This window comes from Cebus imitator, unplaced genomic scaffold (assembly GCF_001604975.1).
Source record: "Cebus imitator isolate Cc_AM_T3 unplaced genomic scaffold, Cebus_imitator-1.0 Scaffold242, whole genome shotgun sequence".
Classification (NCBI taxonomy): Eukaryota; Metazoa; Chordata; class Mammalia; order Primates; family Cebidae; genus Cebus; species Cebus imitator.
The window spans coordinates 214,793-221,518 of NW_016107557.1; the positions used below are offsets into that span (position 1 = coordinate 214,793).

The 6,726-nt window shown below is 38.9% G+C and overlaps 1 non-coding gene across 1 annotated transcript; it reads left to right on the forward strand.

Moving 5' to 3' along the window:
• Positions 1–3,967: 3,967 nt before the first annotated feature.
• On the forward strand, positions 3,968–4,104 carry LOC119466943. Its single transcript, XR_005195454.1, has one exon. It is a non-coding gene; the product is annotated as a small nucleolar RNA SNORA2/SNORA34 family (small nucleolar RNA).
• Positions 4,105–6,726: the final 2,622 nt, after the last annotated feature.

Consider the following 6,726-nt stretch of genomic DNA (forward strand, 5'->3'; position numbering starts at 1 on the left):
GCCCCAACTTCCCAGGACAGAGCACCCGGGAAAAAAAGGCAGTTATGAGTTCTGCTCCAGCAGACTTAAACGTACCTGCCCAGCAGCTCTGAATGGAAAAATGAAGCTTCAAGCACAGCATTTGGGCTTCTGTAAGGGACAGACTGTCTCCTCAACCAGCTCCCCAATCCCCATATATCCAAAAAGACACCTCATAAACGAGAGCTCAGGCTAACATCTGGCAGGTATCCTTCTGGGACAAATATAACAGAAGAAGTAACTAGCAGCAACACATACTGTTGTGAAGCCACCGCAGGTGATCCCTAGGCAAGCAGGGTCTGGGGTGGACCTCCATCAGTCCTACAGCAGAGGAGACTGACTGTTAGAAGAAAAACTAAAAAGCAGAAAGAAATAGCTTCAACATCAACAAAAAGGACATCAACTCACAGACCCCATCCGAAAGTCACAAACTACAAAGACCAAAGGTAGAAAAATCCTCAAAGATGGGAAGAAACCAGTGCAGAAAGGATGAAAACACTCAAAACCAGAACGCCTCTTCTCCTGGAATGGATCACAACTCCTCACCAGCAAGGGAATGAAGCTGGATAGAGAATGAGTCTGATGAATTGACAGAAACAGGATTCAGAAGGTGGATGATCACAAACTTCTCTGAGGTAAAAGAACATGTTCTAACTCAATGCAAAGAAACTAAGAACATTGGAAAAAGGTTTGATGAATTGCTAATGAAAATAAACAGCTTAGAGAAGAATATAAATGATTTGATGGAGCTGAAAAGCACAGCACGAGAACTTTGTGAAGCATGGACAAGTTTCAATAGCCAAATTGACCAAACAGAAGAAAGGATATCAGAGATTGAAGATCAACTCAATGAAATAAAATGAGAAAGCAAGATTAGAGAAGAAAGAGTGAAAAGAAATGAATAAAGCATCCAAGAAACATGGGATTATGTGAGAAGACCTACTCTACCTTTGATCAATGTACCTGAATGTGATGGAGAGAATGAATCCAAGTTGGAAAACACTCTTCAGGATATTATCCAGGAGAACTTCCCCAACCTAGCAAGGCAGGCCAACATTCAAGTCCAGGAAATAAAGAGAATACCACAAAGATATTCCTCAAGAAGAGCAACGCCAAGGCACATAATCATCAGATTCACCAGGGTTGAAATGAAGGAAAAATGCTAAGGGCAGCTAGAGATAAAGGTTGGGTTAACAACCAAGGAAAGCCCATCAGGCTCACAGCAGATCTCGTGGCAGAAACCCTACAAGCCAGAAGAGAGTGGGTGCCAATATTCAACATCCTTAAAAATAAGAACTTTCAACCCAGAATTTCATAACCAACAAAATTAAGTTTCATAAGTGAAGGAGAAATAAAATCCTTTACTGACAAGCAATTGCTGAGAGATTTCATCACCAGCAGGCCTGCCTTACAAGAGCTCCTGGAGGAAGCACTAAACATAGAAAGGAACAACCAGTACTAGCCACTCCAAAAACGTACCAAATGGTAAAGAGCATTGACAGAATGAAGAATCTGCATCAACTAATGGACAAAATAACCAGCTAGCATCAAAATGGCAGGATCAAATTCTCATATAACAATGTTAACCTTAAATGTAAATAGGCTAAATGCTCCAATCAAAAGACATGGACTGGCAAATTGGATAAAAAGTCAAGACCATTGATGTGCTGTATTCAGGAAACCCATCTTAAGTGCAAGGACACACAAAGGCTCAAAATAAAGGGATGGAGGAAGATTTACCAAGCAAATGGAGAGCAAAAAGAAGCAGGAATTCCAATTTTAGTCTCTGATAAAATAGACTTTAAACTAACAAAGTTAAAAGAGATAAAGAAGGGCATTACATAAAGGTAAAAGAATCAATGAAACAAGAAGAGCTAATTATTCTAAATATATATATACACCCAATAAAGGAGCAACCAGATACATAAAGCAAGTTCTTAACCACCTACAAAGAGACTTAGACTCCCACACAATAATAGTGGGAGACTTTAACACCCCACTGTCAATATTAGACACATCAATGAGACAGAAAATTAACAAGGATATCCAGGACTTGAACTCAGACCAAGCAAACCTAATAGACATCTAGAGAATGCTTCACCCCAAATCCACACAATAGACATTCTTCTCAGCACCACATTGCACCTACTCTAAAATTGACCAGATAATTGGAAGTAAATCACTCCTCAGCAAATGCAAAAGACCAGAAATAATAACAAACAGTCTCTCAGACCACAGTGCAATCAAATTAGAAATCAGGATTAAGAAAGTAACTCAGAACCACATAACTTCATGGAAACTGAACACTGGCTCTTGAATGTTGACTGGATAAACAATGAAATTAAGACAGAAATAAAGATGTTCTTTGAAACCAATGAGAAGGAAGACACAACATACCAGAATCTCTGGGACACTTTTAAGGAGCATCTACAGAAAAATTTATAGCAATAAATGCCCAAATAAGAAGGAAGGAAATATCTAAAATTGACACCCTATCATCAAAATTGAAAGAGCTAGAGGAGCAAGAGTAAAATAACTCAGAAGCTAGCAGAAGACAAGAAATAACTAAGAAGAGAGCAGAACTGAAGGAGATAGAGACACAAAAAAACCTTCAAATAATCAATACATCAGGAGCTGTTTTTTCAAAAAGATCAACAAAATAGACAGACAACTAGCCAGATTAATAAAAAAGAAAAGAGAGAAGAATCAAATGGACACAATAAAAAACAATAAAGGGAATATCACCACCAATTGCACAGAAATACAAACTAACATCAGAAATTACTACAAACAGCTTTATGCACATAAACCAGTAAACCTGGAAGAAATGGACACATTCCTGGACACTTGCACACTCCCATGCCTAAACCAAGGAAGTTGAAACCCTGAATAGACCAATAAAAAGGGCTGAAGTTGAGGCAACAATTAGTAGCTTACTAACCAAAAAAAGTCCATGGCCAGATGGGTTCACAGCTGAATTCTACCAGACATACAAAGAGGAGCTGGTACCACTCCTTCTGAAACTATTCCAAACAATCCAAAAAGAGGGAATCCTTCCCAAATCATTTTATGAGACCAACATCATCCTGATACCAAAACCTGGCAGAGACTCAACCAAAAAAGAAAACTTCAGGCCATATCCATGATGAACATAGATGCAAATATCTTCAATAAAATACTGGCAAACCGAATGCAACAGCGTATCAAAAAGCTTATCCATCACAATCAAGCATGCTTCATCCCAGGGATGGAAGTCTGGTTCAACATACACAAGTTTATAAACGTAATCCACCACATAAACAGAACCAAAGACAAAAACCACATGATTATCTCAATAGATACAGAGAAGGCCTTTGAGAAAATCTGACAGCCCTTTATGCTAAAAACTCTCAATAAACTAGGTATCAATGGAACATATATCAAAATAATAAAAGCTATTTACAACAAACCCACTACCAATATAATACTGAATGGGCAAAAACTGGAAGTGTTCCCTTTGAAATCTGGCACTAGACAAGGATGCCCTCTTTCATCATTCCTATTTAATATAGTATTGGAAGTTCAGTTAGAGTAATCCGGCAAGAAAAATAAATAAAGGATATTCAATTAGGAAAGGAGGGAGTCAAATTTTCTCTGTTTGCAGATGACATGATTGTATATTTAGAAGACTCCATCATCTCAGCCCAAAATCCTCTTAAACTGAGAAGCAACTTCAGCAAAGTCTCAGGATACAAAATCAATGTGCAAAAATCACAAGCATTCCTATACACCAATAATAGACTAAAAGGGAGCCAAATCAAGAACTAACTGCCATTCACAATTGCTACAAAGAGAATAAAATACCTAGGAATACAACTAAGGATGTAAAGGACGTCTTCAAGAAGAACTACAAACCACTTCTCAAGGAAATAAGAGAGGACACAAACAGATGGAAAAACACTCCATGCTCTTGGCCCTGAATTAAGGCCAGCAGTTTGCTGAAGCCATTGGTTTCAAGCAGGAGCCTAAAGAATTATATTTCTATGGTCTGGTGGCCATTTCATTACTTCAGAAATGTAGTGGTCAATTCATTAGAAATAAACATGAGTCATTTGAAAAAAAAATTAAAAAAATTAATTAATAAATAAAAATAAAAACATTCCATGGTCATGGTTAGGAAGAATCAATATTGTGAAAATGGCCATACTGCCCAAAGTAATTTACAGATTCAACGCTATCCCCATCAAGCTACCAATGACCTTCTTCGCAGAACTGGAAAAAAAACCTTAAACTCCATATGGAACCAAAAGAGAGCCCACATAGCCAAGACAATTGTAAGCAAAAAGAACAAAGCTGGAGGGATCACACTACATGACTTCCAACTATACTACAAGGCTACAGTAATCAAAACAGCATGGTACTGATACCAAAACAGAGATACAGACCAAGGGAACAGGTCAGAGGTTTCAGAGGCAACACCACAGATCTACAACCATCTGATCTTTGACAAACCTGACAAAAACACGCAATGTGGAAAGGATTCCCTGTTTAACAAATGGTGTTGGGAAAACTGGCTAGCCATGTGCTGAAACTGGATCCCTTCCTGACACCTTACACTAAAATTAACTCCAGATGGATTAAAGACTTAAACATAAGACTAACACCTTGAAAACTGTAGAAGAAAGCCTAGGCAAAACCATTCAGGACATAGGCATAGGCAAGGACTTCATGACTAAATCACCAATAGCATTGGCAACAAAAGCTGAAATAGACAAATGGAATCTAAGTAAACTGCAGAGCTACTGTACAGCAAAAGAAATAATCATTAGAATGAACTGGCAACCAACCGAATAGGAAAAAGTTTTTGCATTCTACTCATCTGACAAAGGACTAATATCCAGAATCTACAAAGAACTAAAGCAGACTTACAAGAAGAAAAGATAGCTGATCACTAGCAGCTTGGGATTGTAGCTCCCAATGAAAGCACAGAGAATGAGAGGGCGCTACACTTTCAGACGAATTTTTGTTGCTCACAAACCAGGAGATTCCCAGTGGAGGAGCCCCATGGGTCGCCAGCGTGACTCTTGTGGCTGGCGCACGGTTCTTGGTGCAGAGTAGACGGGATTGGGTCCCCTTTTGGTCGATGTTTGGAGCTCCAGGAAGGCAGAGTCGCCTATTCGGCTGATTGAAGGACGGACTCAAGAAAAGCCAGACCGGAGATTCCTGGGCAGAAAAGCACCATCAATCTTAATGCCGCTGTTTTAGCCGGTGCAGTGGGTTGCTCAGATTCCGGCGTTGGGAATCAACAAGTTGGACATCCACTCAGAAACCTAATTAGAAAGTCGGTAATTATAAAGACCACAGATGGATAAATTTATAATGAAGGGAAGAAACCAGCCTAAAAAGGCTGAGAATGCCCAAAATCAGAACGCGTCTCCCTCTACAGGGGATCACAGTTCCTCATCAGCAACAGAAAAAGGCCTGATGGAGAATGAGTGTGTTCCATTAACAGAAGTAGGCTTCAGAAGGTGGATGATAAGAAACTTCTGTGAATTAAAAGAACTTGTTCTAACCCAATGCAAAGAAACTAAGAACTTTGAAAAAAGGTTTGACAAAATGCTAACGAGAATAGACAACTTAGAGAGGAATATAAATGAATTAATGTAGCTGAAAAACACAAGAGCTTCTTGAACTATGGACAAGTTTTAACAGCTGAACTGATCAAGCAGAAGAAAGGATATCAGAGGTCGAAGACCAACTAAATGAAATAAAACGAGAAGACAAGATTAGAGAAAAAAGGATAAAAAGGAATGAGCAAAGTCTCCAAGAAATATGGGACTATGTGAAAAGACCTAATCTACATTTGATAGGTGTACCTGAATGTACCTGAATGTGATGAAGAAAATGAATCCAAGCTGGAAAATACTCTTCAGGGTATTATTCAGGGAAACTTTCCCAACCTAGCAAGGCAGGATAATATTCAACTCCAGGTAATAAGAGAACACCACAAAGATATTCCTCAGGAAGACCAACCTCAAGGCGCATAATCATCAGATTCACCAAAGTTGAAATCAAGGAGAAAATACTAAGGGCAGCCAGAGAGAAAGGTCGGGTTACCCACAAAGGGAAGCCTGTCAGACTCACAGCAGATCTCCCAGCAGAAACCCTACAAGCCAAAAGAGAGTGGGGGCCAATATTCAACATCCTTAAAGAAAAGAACTTTCAACCCAGAATTTCATATCCTGCCAAACTAAGCTTCACAAGTGAAGGAAAAATAAAATCTGTTGTGAACAAGCAAGCACTCAGAGATTTCATCACCACCAGGCCTGCTTTACAAGAGCTTCTGAAAGCAGCACTACACATAGAAAGGAACAACCAGTATCAGCCTTTCCAATAATATACCAAAAAGTAAAGAGCATCAACATAATGAAGAATTTACATCAACTAATGGACAAAACAGCCAGCTAACATCAAATGGCCTAAATTTCAATCGACTAAATCCCCCAATCAAAAGACACAGCCAAAACCCATTAGTATGCTGCATCCAGCCCCATCTCACATGCAAGGAAACACAAAGACTCAAACAAAGGGAGGAAGAAAGATTTACCAACCAAATGGAGAGCAAAAATAAATAAATAAATAAATAGCAGGAGTTGCAATTCTCACCTCCGATAAAACAGACTTTAAAGCAACAAAGATCAAAATAGGCAAAGAAGGACATTACATAAT